Source organism: Miniopterus natalensis, chromosome 16, assembly GCF_054644295.1.
Source record: "Miniopterus natalensis isolate mMinNat1 chromosome 16, mMinNat1.hap1, whole genome shotgun sequence".
In the NCBI taxonomy this organism is placed as follows: Eukaryota; Metazoa; Chordata; class Mammalia; order Chiroptera; family Miniopteridae; genus Miniopterus; species Miniopterus natalensis.
This window is the reverse complement of record NC_142096.1, coordinates 1606143-1623956: the sequence shown is the minus strand read 5'-3', so window position 1 is coordinate 1623956 and position 17814 is coordinate 1606143. Positions and strand designations below refer to the sequence as shown.

Below are 17814 nucleotides of genomic sequence, written 5' to 3'. Positions count from 1 at the left end.
ACAGGTCCCTAAGACAAGATCTTATAAAGGTTCCTATGATCCCTTCTCTGTGGAGTCAGGATGTGCAACCACCGTGGCACATAGCGGGTGGAAGCTATCGAGGCACCCGCAGGGCATCCCTTTGCCAGCAGACACCGCTCTGAGTAAGGAAGACGCTCCCATCACTCAGGAAATTCCAAGGAGCTAGAGGCCAGCTCCTGGGAACCACCGACAGTGATCCTTCCACATTAATTACATCTGAAAGGATTTTTGGAACCAAAAAAGATCTGAAACAGCCGGTGCAATCTTGAGAAGAACAAAGCTGAAAATATCAGCTTTCTAGTTGCAAACTATATTATAAAGCTATAGTAATCAAAGCTGTGTGGTGCTGGCAGAAACCCAGACACATAGATCAATATAGACCTCAAAACCCCCAGAGTTTATACTAAACAGAACCTTACGGATAAATAAATGTGAGGAAGTATGTAATTGAGAACCTGACATAAACATCGAATGATTCACACCAGAAAGCACTACGGCACTGACACATTTTAGAAATGATTATAAATCAGACTATTTAGTATAGAAAAAATCCAAAGTCAACCCCATCAGACAACTATATGCGCATATATTTCAATCAGCAAGGAGGTTGATGTTTTGACAGGTATAATTATATTCAACGTGCTCTTTTTTGCATTGACAATATTTATGATTTTTTGACAAGTAGATATTATTGATGTTTCAAAAATATTCCAGTCTTTCAGTAATGAGAAAAAAATATTGTCATATGTAATAACTTGATCTTCTATCATGAAATGACATCTATTTTTTATAATTTAATGTAAATGATTCGATGTTGCCCTATACCTGACAAGCTATCTTGAATATTATTGCTGAATTTGGCTTATTTTTCTGAATACAGTGTAGGGAAGCTGCTAATTGTTATGCCAAATGATTCCAGAACATCAAAAATTAGTGGATTGTTTCTAAGACGGAAGCCAAGGCCTGGTGAAGTCAAGTGCAGAAATGTAACAGCGTGAACTAAAATCGGCTGAAAGGCCCTGCCAGAGACGTTAATAATAGAGCTACGTGAACCTTGGCTATTTCCATTCATGAGATATTTGTAGAAACGTTTCTCCTTTTCAGGAGGAATAAAAGCTTTGAAATTCTGATTTAATTTCAAGCTTCAGTTAGACTCCAAACAAAATATGAAACTCAAGTGACATCATCTGAAATTAATGCCCTTTATATACGCAACGCTTACAGGGATCAAAGATCATGAAACCTGTGTTCTCTCCACTCTACCATCGTTAGTGATCAGGAGCTCACTGGCTTTCTGATGGCTTTGATTACGAGGATTGGGCCCCAGGAACTTCTATCACGATATCCCTGAGTTCCGTCTCACCACTAATCGCTTGAAGTTATACCCCGCTGATTGTAAACCTTTCATAATTGTCTCAAACATAAGCAGCACTCAGCTGAAACCCTCTGAAAGAAAACAAACGCTCGGCGCGCTGTCAGCAGCAGAGGTTCCTTCTCGGCCCAGCTGCTTCCAAATCAGCCGTCGGGGGATCTGACGCTAAAGAAAACGACTGGGAGGCCCCGAGGCGATGCTGGGACGTCCCTTCGGGGCAACCTTGGGCTTCACGGGGACTCTGTGGGATGATCTCATGTTCTCCACAGGGAGCGTGTGGGGGCTTTATGGCTCTGGAAGTTATTAGGTTGAAGCAATACCTCAAATGTGATGAGTACATGCGATTTTTATAGAAAAAAACAACATGGCTATAATCAGATTCTGAAACTGTACATGAAACATAAAAAGAGCATTAAGAACGTCACATCTGTGGACTACATCTCGCTTGTTCACTTCACACTGTTATTGTATGTCAATTAGACATTGAAAATAAAATTTGTATTTTCCCAAAGTCAATTATTTCCTTTTAAAACCAACCTTAGTTTTAAGAATGATTGTATTGATAAAACACAGGTTTAGTCGTTTTCTTGGAAATTTTTTCTCTGACATCCTCTAATCTTAATGTTGGCAAATTTTTAACAGTAAATAAACAGGTTAGAAGGACATTAGAAAGTCAACAAACAAATATCCCAACGAACATGTGGACGATATTTTATGAGGGTTTTCTTTAATTTAGTTCATTTCTGAAATTAGATTATTTTTCAGAACCACTGTGTTGATTGCAGCATTTGTTTTTAAATCTTGGGTTTAAATCTTGGGAAACCTTGGGTTTCTCTAGGATTCTGTGTGGGATGAGGTGTGTTCAGTGGACTCACGTTACACTTGCCACTGTCCCCAAAAGGGAGGTAACCCGGTGATAATGTTCGTGTACGTATGTTGGGATTCTGTTTATCTCTGGAAATATCCAGTGGGTTTGCTACCAAAAAATCGGCCTTGAAACATCAGGGAACAAACAAACTAATGACCCAGACAATTATTTTCATGCTTGGCACTGATCTCAGATTTTAAAAAAATGTGTGTGTGATTAAAAGGCCATTACTATTTCAGCTCAGTTTGGATCAACATTACATATCAGAGGTGCCTTATTTTCAATCAGTAAATATATTAATAACGTTGACATGATTTTCTCAAATCTCACTTCAGAATATTGACTAGAGGTATCACATTTTAAGAAGATGGTCAGGACATAAAGTATTAATTATCCACATATACTTACATATATTTATATATTTACACATATTACATATATGTATATATATTTATATGTATGAGAAAGGTACTGTTTTTTGGCAAAAAAAAAATGTTGAATTTCTGAGAGTCAACATTAGTGATTTTTATTAATATAACTTTCCAATTTTAAGATCCTGTTTTTGTAATGTGAACAAGTATATCTCAATAATTCCAATGAGTAAAGAGAAAACCATCTAGATTTTAGAAAATATTATAAATTACCATCTGAAGCAAATGTATTTGAAAACGCCTTTTCAATTTGGTTAAATCGCGCGTTCAAAAAATAAATTATTAATACCCCTAGCAAATAAAATGAGTACATTTTCCTCAATAAGATGGATATCCGTTAAATATGAAATGAATGTTATTATTTCTGCTAATAGAACCTTGGGAGCTGATGATATTTAACAAGAAAATACTCATTATAGCGGCTTCTATATTTATGGAGATGTTTAATTCTATGTCAAGAATAAAATTAGGTAAAAATTTGTTTTAGGGGTTGCATGCAACTTCTGAAGAAGCTCGGAGCAGCGGGATAGAGAACATTTTCTAAATGTAGTTTTGCTTTATTTTTAGTCTTGTAAGGCTCATCGGAACCATTTCATTGTTTCAAGAGTCAAAGTTTTAAATAGCTTGGGCCCTTCCTTCCTGACATCATCTGACTCGGTGGAAGGCGGCCAATAGCAAATGACTACAAATGCTGGGAAGGGCTCAAGACTGCGGAAGGCAGGTCGCGAGGAGGGAGGCCAGGGTTTATCTCTTAAGTGCACTTGTTTGTGAGACAACGGGAGCTGAAACCGAAGTTTAATTCTTTTGAGGTTTAAGTGCAAAATTAGTAGAGTGATTCCATAAAAGGTGACCTGCTTGTTGCAGAGCTTTGTTAAAAATACATGACTTTGGAGAGAAGTCATTATGTCAGCCACTCCACGTAGCAAGTGGATTTGAAAACGAGCTTTGCGATGCGATGTGGCGTTTAGAGTGACAGGACGGTCCAGGTGATATAAATAACCTCCTTTGCGTGAGATAATACATCACAGTCAGACTCCGAGCCACAGAAATTCCCGATAAATTCCGTGTGTTTTAAAATCCTTTTGAAAAATGGAACCTTCCTCCCGCTTTTGGTTTATTACTCTCTATTCAAAAATTACACCACCTCTCTTATTTTTAGGCTGATTCGCTTCGTGGAGATTTAAGAGGGAGGGTAATTTTAATGTCCCGATTTTATTCCCTTTTCATCACTGAAATAATTAGATGGGGTGATCCCAGGGCAGAGGTGTGGCTTCCTTGGCTGTGAGAGGAAATGGAAGACTTTGAGTGTGTCCATGAGCCATGTTGGCTCAAAGTTCAACATCTGCGGCTGGTACACAAATGTACATGTTTACAGAAGGACCTTTGTTCTTAGACCCCAGGCCTCTCCCCACAAATAACTAATCTGAGTTAAATCACACAGTGTGATTACAGATTAAAGAATCAAAATACATTGCATTATCTTGTTCTTAATGAAGTATTAAATAAGACCGAATCTGTTTCTTTGTTCTACATTATTTGTCTTATCTGGTATTAGTATTCTACCATACAAATTCTGTCCTTTGTAGATTATTTTACTTTTTCTGTAATATTCTGTGACATATTTACAGATGTTTATTTGCATTAAGAAGCTGTCATTGTATTTTTCTGATAGTTTGACAATGAGCATTGCTTTATGCAGCATACATTTTCCATATGTAGTGTGTACAAATTACATAGAAAGGGTTATAAATGAAATTTATTTTCCCTGAACGGATCCATCCTCCTAAAGGTGGTCATCACTGATTCTATAGCTCCAAGATCTGTTGAATTAAAAGTTTGAGATAAAGATAGAATCATGTACCAGAACAATATTTGTTTAATGTGTATATTGAAATTTAAAGTGTTCTAATTTTGATTTTTCAAGCACTTTCTGATGATATCAAATTAAATAAGGATACTACATTATAACTTAAAAGTGTTAGGAAAATAGTTTGGATATATTTTTCAGATAAACAACAATGGAGAACCCTGAACAAGTAATATACTTTTTGAAAATCAGGATAGTTTTAGATCTTTTCCTTCAAGAATAAAAAAATAAAAAGACTTATTTTTGTTGTCAGCTTATCAACAAAAAATAATAAATTTTAACTTGCTACTACTCTGATTTTTGGGGGGAGAGGGGGGAGGGCATGAATCGGACTGTGTCCAAAACGCTGAGCGCCACGGTCGCCCTGGAAGTTCTCCGGCTCCCGCGTTCCAGATCACGAACAAAGGGCGTCCTTGGGGTGGCGCCGGGTGCCCGATGGTGTCTAATTCCTTCCTGGGCACTGAGCCACTCTGGGTTTGACGCAGGGACTATTTCGTCCCCTGCGTACAGTACCAGTGGCCTGGTGGAGCTGCCGCCGAGCGCCCAGCGAGCCTTGGCCTTCCTTACTCCTACAGTCACCATCAGCCGTCCCCTTCTAACGGCTCCCCACTGAGCCAGCTGGGTGTTCCGGCTGTTTGCCCTCGGGACCTAGACAGCTGCACAGTTTATCTTCGCATTTTAGACCCTTCCTGTCCTTTAGCTCCCCTTTTCTTCAGCCTTTTCGACGGCACAACACAGGAGCGGGCTGAAAGCGTGACCGGGTCAGGCAGCTCCGGGCGCGGACTGGGCGACACTCGCTGGCAGTGAGTGAATCGCACGCCCCAGGGCCCAGCCCACACCCTCCCGCCGGGCGTCTCAGTGAGAGCTTTGACTGAAGACGTTTTAACTGAATTTCGGATTTATAACCAACGAGTCACTTGCATATGCTCTCTGTGAAATACCGTCTAAAACGAATTAGCGCATCCAGACAAGGTGCACCGTACACGGGTTCATTTCACGTTGACACCGTCATTCCCTAGATTGACACGTTTTACGTAAAATTTTCAACGAGTAATAATTTAGGTCCATTTTTTTTTTTTGGTACTTAATCACAAACTATTATTTTTTCTCAATAAAAAAGATTTGAGATGGCAAATATTCTGCTGTTTAGCTGCACAGCGTCAGAAGTCATGAAACGTAAGAAAGAATGCGCGTTACTGGGCTCAGGTGAAGGGGAAACGGGCCCCCTGGGGTCCGTGCCGGCGGCCTCAAGGCCAGCTCGCAGCCAGCTCCTGGCGACCACGGTCATGGAAAGCACTGGAGCCAACACTGGGCCGTGACTTTTCTCCTGACTCTAAAGCAGAAACGTCGCCTGCACCTTCGGGCCCCTCCCATCTCAGGCACATATGTTTCACCCCTAAAATTTAGGCAGAAACATCAGCATTAAAAATGGTAATAAGCATAAAATAAAGTCTTCCTATGCTTTTCCTGACTTAGACAGGACGGAATTCTGTATTCCTGGTGATACTAGAAAAAATTCAGTCACTCCCACTTCCCGCCTCCAACCAGAGTGGACAGGTAGAAAACATCTATTCGAACAGTGAAGACGCAGGAGAAAATGAACTAGAGGAAAAGCGATTGCCTGGAGGCTGGGCGGAGGGAGGTTAACAGAGCAAAACAGGGCAAAACAACAGAGTACTATCAGGGGGAGTCGGCAGCGTAAATAAATTCAATGAGAACAGTAAATCGAGGTCAACAAACCCGACCACAAAAAGGCTCAAAAGATAAACGAGTCTGTTTCGGGCAGAGAGGGTGAGCGACCTCCCAAATCCCGAATTTCCTAGACGGAGACTAGAGGTCATCTCCGAAGACGGGGCGGGCAGGAGCTGCGTGTGGCTTTGGAAGACGGCGACGCACAGCGAGGCAGGGGAGGGGCCGGCGAAGGGATCCACGCTGTCCTCGGGAATGAACGGTGACCAGCTCCCTGTCCAGTGCACCTGGAGGCCCCCAACCCCGTAAGGACGAGGGCTCCTCGCACCCTGGAAGTCAGGGTTCCGCTTAACCATCGCAGGAAGTCTGGCTATGTTTTATCAATGTGGAGTAGCGTAACTTTCCAAATGCCATTTGGAGCACATTCCCAGTGTGTGCGTGTGTTTGGTGGGGGGGTCACAGCTGCTAACATTGCAAATAGGGTGGACTTCATCGTCAGCTCACAGCCCGGGAGTTCAGGCGGCCCGCCTTCCGTTCCTAAAGGTGATTCTTCGAGAAACCTTAATTACCTTCCGCGCTGGGGGAGAGGTGGTCAGGAATTACCGAATTACCCAGGAGGCAGGGGGAGGGCGTCTGGAGTCCTCTGAGATGTAAAACTGCATCTCGGCAGATACGAAACTGAAGGGGGAAGCACCTGAGGCCCATCGGTGATATCACGCAGTTCATTCTCGAGCCGCATTGTAAAACAATGATTAATAAAACCCAGGGTCTCCTCAAATTGGATAACATGTGGATTTTTAAAATTAAATATAAAAACCTCATAGAACGCTGAAAGTATGTTTCTGAGACTACAGGGGCTACGGATTCCAAAATTCTCAGCTGGACACAAGCTGATCTACGTAATACATTGGACCTTCAATAGCTCTTATTTACAAAAATCTCAGGGCTGCCACACAGAGAAATACGAAGCCTCTTAGGTTTTCTCTCTTAGTCTCTGGGATTTAAATCAACGTGAAGGCTCCGCCCTCAGCCTGCGGGTAGACGTTGTTTCTGTGCCCGAGAGAATGACCCGGCCGGGATGTTGGTTATTTCAACGGCGCGATGCCCACGTGGGAGACTCCCTGGCGCTGGCTGGCCCTCTGTCCCGGCCGCACTCACCTGGGCATCGCTTCGAATTCAGCGTGATCCACAGTTTCCCTAGGTACCGACAGCCACACATCGGTCGTGAAAAACTGCGGATGACGTTGTTTTTACTCCTATTTGCCTCTTCAGTGTACTTTTTGTTTTTAATTTTCTCATTCCATAGTTTTCTCATTTATTCTAGATGCCTATTTCCTATTCTACATACCTCTTTCCTATTAAAAATAGTCATTTTAAATAGGTGCATTTGGTGAGCTGAGCTGGGTCAGATTTGCATTTTATATAACACTCTGGAGGGGTTTTTATGATACCACCGAGGGTTAGACCCAGTTCCTTTCCTCTAGTGGATTTACAATTCGCTAACACTGCTATTTCTCCCCTGATAGCTGCTCCAGAAATCTCATTTATGCCGAGCTAGCAAACCCATCTGACAACACCTGACATCATGCCGGGAAACTTTGAAACACAGTTTTCCTTCAGAGAGAGACATCCATGCCTCCATTAAATTATCCTTCAATAAAAAGTAATATTTTGCCTTGATGCGAAAGCAAGCGAGAGGTATTTAATCTGCCACGCGTATCCGGCAGTGCTGATCCGAGTGCCTTCAAAACCAGTGAGGAAACTATTTAGCTGGAATATGTAAAGCAAATTCAACCATCATTTGTCTGTTTTCCCTGAAGTTCACCAAGGAACCTTACGGCATTTAAAATATAACCGTTGACTTTCAATGGATCCCGTAGGAAGGTAATTCAGATTCACACCCGGGGATCACGATGTTACATGAATCAATTTTCTTTCACCCACACGATGGGCCCTCTGGGAAGATTTCAGTTCAATATGAATCCTGGAATTTCGACGTTTCAGATTTTAAAAATGGGAATGTGCATGTAAAGTGAAATTATTCCGCAATCCGATCGTGATAGCTTTAGAAATCCAACCTCGCTAAAGTAAACGGGGGTCCTTTTTCATTTACCGGATTAATCGACGCTTCCGCAGAGACGGCTGCAGGATCCCAGGACGGCTCCCCACGGAGGCTCCACGTGGCAGCTTCAGCAGCAGCGAGACCCACCTTTTCCTCGGCATGACCATAGGGCCGCAAAATACCCCGACTCCCTCGAGGGCATTTTATCAGTTCTGGAAAGCTCTCCTTGAGCGCTACCCTTTTTTAAAAAAAAAAACCCAAGCCCTAGATTGTGTGCTCGGCCCGTCACCAGCATCCCTTCGCTCAGCCACAGCTGGGCCGCAGCAGCGTTCTCGGAATCGACCGCCCCGTCCCCAGCCAGTGCCATCTCCCGCTCCCATTTCGGAGAGAATCACACTGGCGCAGTTCCCACCCTGATCCGTGTTCCAAAGCCTTCTTGCCAAGCGGCGCTCACGGCCACTGCCAAGCCCACAGACTCTCCACCTTGAGTTGACTGACCATCAGGTTCAGTCGGCTGTTACCACGGCGGCTGTTTCGTCTGATGAAAAACGTAACTTTGGGCTCCCGGGGAACCCTCTGGGCCGTTTCTTTAATCAAGGCTATGCGCTCGGCAGTCTCCTGACATGAGGGTTCCCACCCTGGCCGTCACCAAAACTGACCTGCTTCCAACGGGCACAGCCAAGCGAACTGTGGAGACGGCAGTAAAGGACTGACCGCGGCCTTGCCCGACAGCTGAAACTGGGAATTAACAGCCTGTACACCTCACACTGAGCACTTAGGCTTGACCTTCAAGGCGTGGCGGGTCAGAGCTGATGCCGACAGGATCACGCAGCCCCCTGATTCTTGGGAGAACAGCTTGAGAATCGCTAGCCACTGTGCAAATTTATACTGTCCTATGGGTTTGATAATGCAGATTATTCTTTCACATGAGCATTTTTTTTCTTTTTTCACGCATAAAATAAGGCTGTTTGAAAGGTTGGTTATTTTGAGGAAACCGTGATCACAGTTTCTTTCATTCTACATACACGTTAATCTTTTACTTCATTTTATATTCTGGTCCATCTTTGACTGTTAAGAGACCTGGAATTTGCCCAAAACCCTTCTTCTATGAGTCGGGCCCTTTCTGGGGGCCGCCCCCCTCCTCTGCAGGTCTCCCCAGCCCCGCGTCATTTCCCGCAGGCCGCAGCTCTGCCCGGCACAGCGCCGAGGGCAGGGTCCGCTGCCCCCTCGGAGGCCGGCTGTCTGCCTACCCTGTTCGTGACCACACTTTTTACTTAACTAAACAGTACCTGCAGGTATTAAACACCCATAATTCCTATCCAAGTTTGTTACTGGGATAAAACAACATATCCGGTCAACATACGTTATGAGTTAGATCTAGTTTTTAAGATTCTTGTTGAAATTTCAAAGACTTCTTTTCAAAAGCATTGCGAAGTTGGGAGTTGAAGGTCAAAGTCGTTTTTATTCCGAGCATCAATCTTTGAAAACCCTGTTATCAGCAAGGTCTCTCCTAAGGAATGTATTATATATAAATGTTTCAATCATGGTTCATTTTTAGAAATAAAGATGGAAGGTCACACTTGTTTTATCTGATTGCCCTTGGAAATGCAGAGCCGGGAGCGAGATGAGGCGATTGTTTCCGTCTTCCCTGCAGTCTGAGACACTTGTAGTCTCCAAAGGCCTGTTCGCACAAGATATAAAGGGCCACGCTTCAAGGCCGCTCCAACAACACTGAGGCTTTGGTAACGAAAACAAAGGAAATATACACAAAGACAGAAGCGTATTTCAAAATAATGATGCAGGCACATTCAACTACGGCTCCGAACAGCAGCCCTGCTTATTGTTGACAAACCTAATACCCCCCACCAAACGGAAAGCTCGCTCTCGCTCTCCTGAGTCCTTCCACGCACAACCCTCACCTCACAGGGTCTGCAGCATTTCCCGCGGACCCAGCAGTTTCGAGTGGGGAATTCGGATGGTTGGAGAAGTCACTAAAATTCCTGTCATGATTTTGACTCCAAAATTTAACTTCTGATTAATTATAAAATTAGTGCCTGGCTGGTGTGGCCCAGAGGTTGGAGCCTGTGCACCAGGAGGTCGCCGGCTGGATTCGCGGTCGGGGCACATGCCGGGGTTTCGGGCTCGGTCCCCAGTCGGGGGCGTGCGGGAGGCAGCCGATCAATGCCTCTCTCTCCTCATTGGTTTCTCTCTCTCTCCCTCTCCCTTCCTCTCTCTGAAATAAATTCTATGTATACGTTAGTAATGAAACAAAACTGTGAATGAAGGACAAACTTCCAGTTATAAAATAAGTCATGGGGATGTAACATACAGCATAGAGAGCAGAGTTAATAATATCATAACAACTCTATGGTGACAGACGTTTACTAGGCCTATTGTAGTGACCCCTTCGTAAGGTGTGTAAATGTTGAACCACTAATGTTGCACACCTGAAACAAATATAATATTACATGCAAACTATAATTAATTTTTTTTTTTTTTTAAAAAGACCTTGAATGATCACACAGCATCCATCCAGGACTTTTTCATCTTGTCTAACGTAGCTATGGCGTACTAGCATTTTTTTTTTTTTTCTGCATGAAATGGACTGGGTATTTCTATAGGCAAATTGCATTTCCAGCCATTATTTTCATTACTATATATCTGCATTTTTTTCACTTATGACAACACTTTAAAGCAATGTATACCCAAGGCAATTGCCTTCACCACATGAACAATTTTGTCTGAGCAGTGAGAGAATGCAGTTTAATATGTGTGAGAGAGCAAACAAAAGGCCGCATCTTCAATAGGATCCCAGATCTGAAAGCTCTTCATCATCTGATTTTCCTACGAGAGTCCACTGACTTTTATCTAACTCGGAGTAACACAATAAATACGACTGAAGTAAGACTCCATTTCCTGGTATCTAATAGCTTGGAATGAACTGGCTCCAACACTGTTTGATCCATCCAAACAATTTTCTTGCTCAAAGGCTTGTTTCATATTAGTGGAGGCAGATCCCGAGATATTAAAATGACACAGTGTGCCCGGGGGGATAAATACTTCTTGAGAAAGGAGAGAAATTAAATTGTAAAGTAAGTTAGGAAAATTTCTTCTCACTCATTCACTCATTCCATCATTCAATCAAAATTTACTGGGTGCCTTTCATGGGCTCATCACAGTGTCTTTGTGGGCGGCACAAAGGTAGATAAACAAATGTTGGAACCTGCCACCTCGGCATGTGCCCCGACTGGGAATCGAACCCATGACCCTTCAGTGCACCTGACCAGGCTCCAACCATCTGAGCCACTGGGCCAGGGCTCTCCTTCCTCCTTAACCCCAGTGCCGCCCCCACCTTCAGGGTTGATGGCCGTGTTTTCTAGCTCACTGAGGAAACAGAAGCAGTCAAAATAATTTCCACAGGCTGGCCCGTGCAGCTCAGTGGTTGAGCGTCAACCCATGAACCCAGAGGTCCCCGGTTCGATTACCCGTCAGGGCACGTGCCCGGGTTTCAGGCTCAATCCGCAGCAGGGGGTGTGCAGGAGGCGGCCGGTCAATGTTTCTCTCATCATTGATGTTTCTCTCTCCCTCTCCCCTCCTCTCTCTCTAAAATCAATAAAAACATATATATATATAAAATAATGATTTCCACAAATTTTAACCAATACATCTGCAGCATCTCTTCATCACTGCACACACTCCTGTTATTGTGGATGAAACAATAATGCTCCATGAAAACAACAAAACTTCCTCGCGGTACTCTAGGCCCCTCCTGGCACTTCAGAGACTGACTCACTGCGCTCACTGTGTTATTCCTCCTCAGTTGTCCTATTTCGGATCCGTCCAAACAGCACACAAACGAGATACATTCACATCTCTCTTGATCCTACTTCTCTGTCTGCCACTGTCCTGTGTATATTTTCTTGCCCTTATCACAACAGTCCTGGGGGGATTATCTGGTTTTTGTTTTTTTACCCAACGACCGTGCCTATTTCTCAGTCTCCCTTGATGGTTCTCAGTCCCAGGTTGTGATACTGAAAAGACATCCTTAAGAGTTTGATTCCCTGAACTACCGGCCCCCCGCATAGCTAACTGCCCCCCGACACCTCCACTGGACGTCTCGCTGTAACTCATCCTGGTCCCGGGCAACATCCCCACCTGCCCCCGCCCCCGATGGGTTCTCCGTCTGCAGCAGTTCAGTGACCACGACGACTGTTATTTAAATTCTTAGTCCGGCGACTACAGTCACACTCGATCCCTTTCACTCCACCGTCCATTCTGAGAGCAAGTTCTGATGGTCTACACTGGAAATGCAGCCTTAGCAGCACGAGGCATCACGCTAAGGAAACGAGTCAAACGGAGAAAGACTAGCACTGCATTGTCTCATTCACACGTGGAATCTAAAAAAAAACCCACAAGAAAAAAAACAACTGAACTCATAGAAACAGAAGATTCGTGGTCGTCAGGGCAGCGTGTGGGGGGAATGCGTGAAGGCCACCAACGGCCACAAACTTCCAGTTAGAAGATTGGTGACTATAGTTAATAACATCGTATTATATACTTGAAGTATATGTACTTGAAGTTTCTAAGGGTATATTTTAAAAATTCTCACACAAACAAAAATAAATTGTAACTCTGTGAGGTGAGGGATGTGTGAAATAACCGTATGATAATTATTTCTCTCTCTCTACATATTTAAAATTACTATGTTGTACACCTTAATCTTACACAATGTTATATGTAAATTATATCTCAAAAGCTGAAATATATTTTTTAGAGAAAAATAAAAAAATAAAACTTTAACTCCTTTTAAACCTACTGTTATGTAAATCACCATCTTCTTTAACATGGATTAATCCAGTGGCCTCCTAACTCTCTATAATTCCAACCTTTCTTCCTTAAATACATATGGCTAGATATTTTTCTTACACATTTGATTAGCTTAGCGATAGAGTCCCGTGGAATTTAAATAGCAAGAGGGTAGTGCTTTGTGCCATTAAGTGCACTGAGGTCCCCTGGCCTAGAATATGTCCTAGCTTACAGCAGGTCTGCAATAGATATGTATTGAGTGAGTTATTTAAATACAAAATTTCATCCCTTCATAAAGTTTATAAGCAGATTATTAATCACTGTGCCAATACACTTTACATGGTATGAGAAGGATTTATAGATTTCCTAGTTTAGAAGAGATATCAGGGATTCTGCCCGAGACCACAGTGCGAGCCAGAGTCTGCAGAGCGGCCCACACTGATTAGGACACAGGGACAATAACTACCTACGGCCCAACTCGTCAAAACGTGGAGCTGCCAGGTTCTTAAAACTGAGAGGAAATGAGCAAGTAAGGCCAGATTATAAAAATAAAACCACAGAGTCAAGACCGGCATCCATCATCCTAAAACAACAGACACAAGTAAAATTGGAAGCTGATGATGATTTATTTAACATAATCACAAAAACTCAATAAAACTGTCAGTCAGAAAGATTTCTTGCCATTAATTATTGACACACCTGTTATCTAAGATTGACAATTTGAGGGGACTGACCATTCCTGACAGTAAATCGACTGTAGTCCAAGGGTTTGTAGAATTGGACCTAGTGCCTCAGCTACTGCGAGACGATCCCAAGAAGTGTTACAATAAACCCCGATTCCGTATTTTAATTGTTAGGTAGGTTATGTGTTAACCACTGTTCCACTGAGAGAAGGTACTTCAGGGGCCTCCCTTTGGGATACAGAGGACTCACCCAGCAAGATAATTAGGACTAAGTATTCATTTTTAAATCTGACGCCACCCAGGAATTACTCCAGATTCAAATTCTGCCTCTTCTGGGGAGAAGGCGGCACCATCGCCGCTGGTTTCAAACTTCCACCTCCACGGACGCTCCCCCTGCTCGCCCCCTCCTGCATCACTGAAGGGTGCCACCTGGCACGGACCAAGTCAGGGGGCTTCCTGTACAGCTGGGCAGCGCCGCGACGGCCGGGCCCGCGTCTCATACGGCTTACTTTAAAAATATATATATAGCTTTATTGATTTCAGAGAGGGGAAGGGAGAGGGAGGGAGAGAGAAACATCAGTGATGAGAGTCATCGATCGGCTGCCTCCTGCACGCCCCCTGCTCGGGATCGAGCCCACAACCTGGGCCTGTGCCCTGACCGGGAATCGAACCGCGACCTCCTGGACCCTAGGCCGACGCTCAGCCGCTGAGCCCCGCCGGCCGGGCCATACAGTTCACTTTCATTAGAGCTACTGCAGGACAATTAAGGTTGGATACGTGTCAGAGGGTTAAAACGCAGTCCCTTCTTCCCTGGTGTTAGTTAACGAGCACCTGGCTTTCAGTGATCTAAAGGGCAACTGACAGTTTCAGTATAAACAGCATAGATAACATTTTCTGAATAAAATTATTCAAATTTAATATTAATTTGTTAGAATTCCGGTGCAATGAGACACTGGCGCAGAAATTCTTATGAGACTCTGACTGATGCGTAGAAAACCATTTTAAAGCTGCAAACAGCAATTTGACCATTGTTTGCCCCTAGGCTGGAAAAAAGTGCAACAGTGGCAACTTTTGCTTATTTGAACTATTTGCTTGGGCCACCGAAATATCTTAAAAATGCACTTAAATGTATAATTTATCTCCTTTTAGCGGCTGTCATAGCATCAAAGTCATCTACGTTGTTTAACGGTAACATGTTTCGTAATTTGAAATGTTTGGGGAGAGAAAACCAGATACTTACACTGATAAAATTTAATCAGATACTTTTCCCATAAAGGTCACATTTATAACCACATACCAGTGTTTCATCGGCTCCTGTCATTGTGTGGCATGCAACAAAAATGCTTGAGTGCGTGTGTGTGTGTGTGTGTGTGTGTGTGTGTTTTGATGTATTATAAAGAAGATACACAATTGCGCAGATGTGGTGAGGAAAAGGTTAATTATATTTCCCGTTAAATTAAGGAACAGAGAGAAATAAATCACGTAACATCTGCCAGTGTGGTTGCGACTCTACTTGATAGACTGGCGTGGTCACTTTAATTAATGGCTGTGCCTGCATCTCCTAGAGGAGCTGGGATTTATACACAGCGCATTCATCATGCTTTCACGGGAAATGGAAATCACGCGCTCGCACCGGGAGCACAACGCGCCCCGAGGATCCAGGTAACTCCCCGCAGGGGTGAGGAGTAGGTTGTGCACCCGGAGCCCCGACTCCCGCGGCAGTCCGGCCGCGCGGCAGATGACAGTTTCAATTACCGCGAGCGGCTGCTCAGTGCCATCCATCTCTGTCCCCTAATTGTCTAAAGTGTACACCGCAGGCTTTTAACAGGAACAATTACACAAGTGTACTGGGGACCGAACAAGCTGATGGCACGATTTGGGGACTGGAACTGACCATTAAAACACAGCTCCCTGACGCTTTCAGTTAATAACAGGAACTGCCGGAGCCGTTCGTTTGAGTGACTTCATGAGTAAGATTTTGAAAAACTAAACTATAAACAATTTATAACTTTTCTAGGGAGCATATTTTTATTAACCTCTCTAATTCCTCATTAATCATTTTTAGCCCTGATTCCACTCTTGTTAGATAACTGGATGCGTGTTCAAGGCTGGGGTAAAGAAGAAAGTTAATTGAAATTTAGGTAAAAATGTTTTTTCAATCCATCAGTGGATACAAAAAAGTTCAGTAAATTATTTATGAATCAAAAAATGGAATTTGGAGGGTCTATATCTGGCCTTGTTACAAACGAAGGAATCAATATGTGTCCCCAAAATCTTGTCGTGAACAATCAGCAGAAAGGGAACTGCCATCTGTTTTGATAGGTAACATCAGCTCTGCTTCTGCATCTAGTAGCAGAGGTGAGTGGGAGGCAAGGATGTGAAGTTTGAGGTCCCACTCAGTCAAGTGGATGCATCCAATAAATAATTATATATGCAAGTCTGTGCTTAAAGGGAGACTGCAACACTACTGATGAAAACATTTGGAAATTTTCTTCACATGGATGGTATTTAGAGCCATGAAATTACATTTGATCCCCAAGAGACTAGAAAAAAGACACTGGAGGTGTTTTTGTACTAATAGTTCTTAGACATAAAGATAAGGGAAAGTGAGAAGAAATTGCCAGTGAGTTTGTAGGAAAAAAAGAAAGATACACAAATTATGATGTCCTGAAAGCCACATAACAGAAGCATCTCATGAAAGAATTGTTCAACCAGATGGAAAGTTTACACCGGTCAGATAGAGTGTGGAATACAAACTGGCTGTTGGACTCTGAAACACACCAGTTGTTATCATGATAAACCCATTATCATGGGTTTATAAAGCCATGGAAAGAGATAACCTAGAATTGTATACATGGTAATTCTTTTGAGGAGTTTGCTACCAACCGAAAGAAAGAAATAAGGCAATAGTTGGAGGGGAAAGTAAAGTCAGTAGTGTTTTTTTGCTGTTATTATTTGTTTATTTTTGTAAAAATATGAGATAAATAATAGCATTTTTGTATGCTGATGGGAAAGATTCACTAGAGGGGAAGAATTGGTAATATAAATAGCTGGATCCAGTGTATGCTAATCAATTTCATTTTTACAACTACCTCTAGTAAATTCTTCTAACATAATAGTACAAAGCAGTCATTTTTTAAAGGTGAATTAGGCTAGCAGTTTCCTTTACCTGATAGTTTATACTGTTTCTGCAGTTACCAGCCCATATTCACTCTGGCATTTTTCCACATAGCTAGAGTTAGGTTGTTTGGGTGATAGGCCAGTGAATAAAACCCCATTGCTCTTCCCATAGTGATGGTACCAGGCAAACCAAACCTGAAATAATGAGAGCATGGTAGCTCCCTGGCCAAAGGGATTAAGTCCAGCTATGGTTCATTCAACGCAAAGCTCGCCCTGCACAAGACGCTCTGTTAATTGGGGAACCTGTAATTGCTGAACCAGTTGCTAACGTGGAAGAAGTCATCTGAAGAGGAAGCTGATATGGGGGGTCACAAGCTTAGAGACTTTTAAACAAACCGTGCCAGAGCCTTGAGCAAACTGTACAGAGGAAATTTAATTATATGAGTCAATACATTCTCTTTATTGTTTGAATAAGTTTGAATTGAGTTTTCTATTTCTTGGAATTAAAATTATTTTAAGTCGGTGATGGGCAGGAAAGCAAACCCCGATTTACACAGTGGGCACTTACTCACTATGCAATGATAGTGGCTCATAGAAACTGTTCTTTGTCTGAGATAGAAACATATGACCATGAAGAAGCCTATTCTCTAGTAGAGACAGCTCTGGTTACCCTGGAAGGCCTGAGGTGCAGGTCATAAGCCCATTCCCCTCGCTATTTTATAAGGCTTCCTTTGGTGTAACTTTCAAGTGAAATGTTCAACTGGAAGACTTTTGCTTCCATTCATATGGACACTGAGTACAGGGAGGCTGTGCATTAGCACTGATTTTCATTAACAAGGCACTGCTTTTTATCACATTCTGCTTCCTGTTAGTGTAACAGTGGGGAATTGTAACC

General features: G+C 43.0%; 1 long non-coding RNA gene across 16 annotated transcripts in view; it reads right to left on the bottom strand.

The window, feature by feature from the left end:
- Positions 1–17814, bottom strand: part of LOC107526463 (uncharacterized) — a 276844-nt gene that overhangs the window by 114304 nt on the left and 144726 nt on the right. The gene's annotated exons all lie outside the window — the stretch shown is intronic.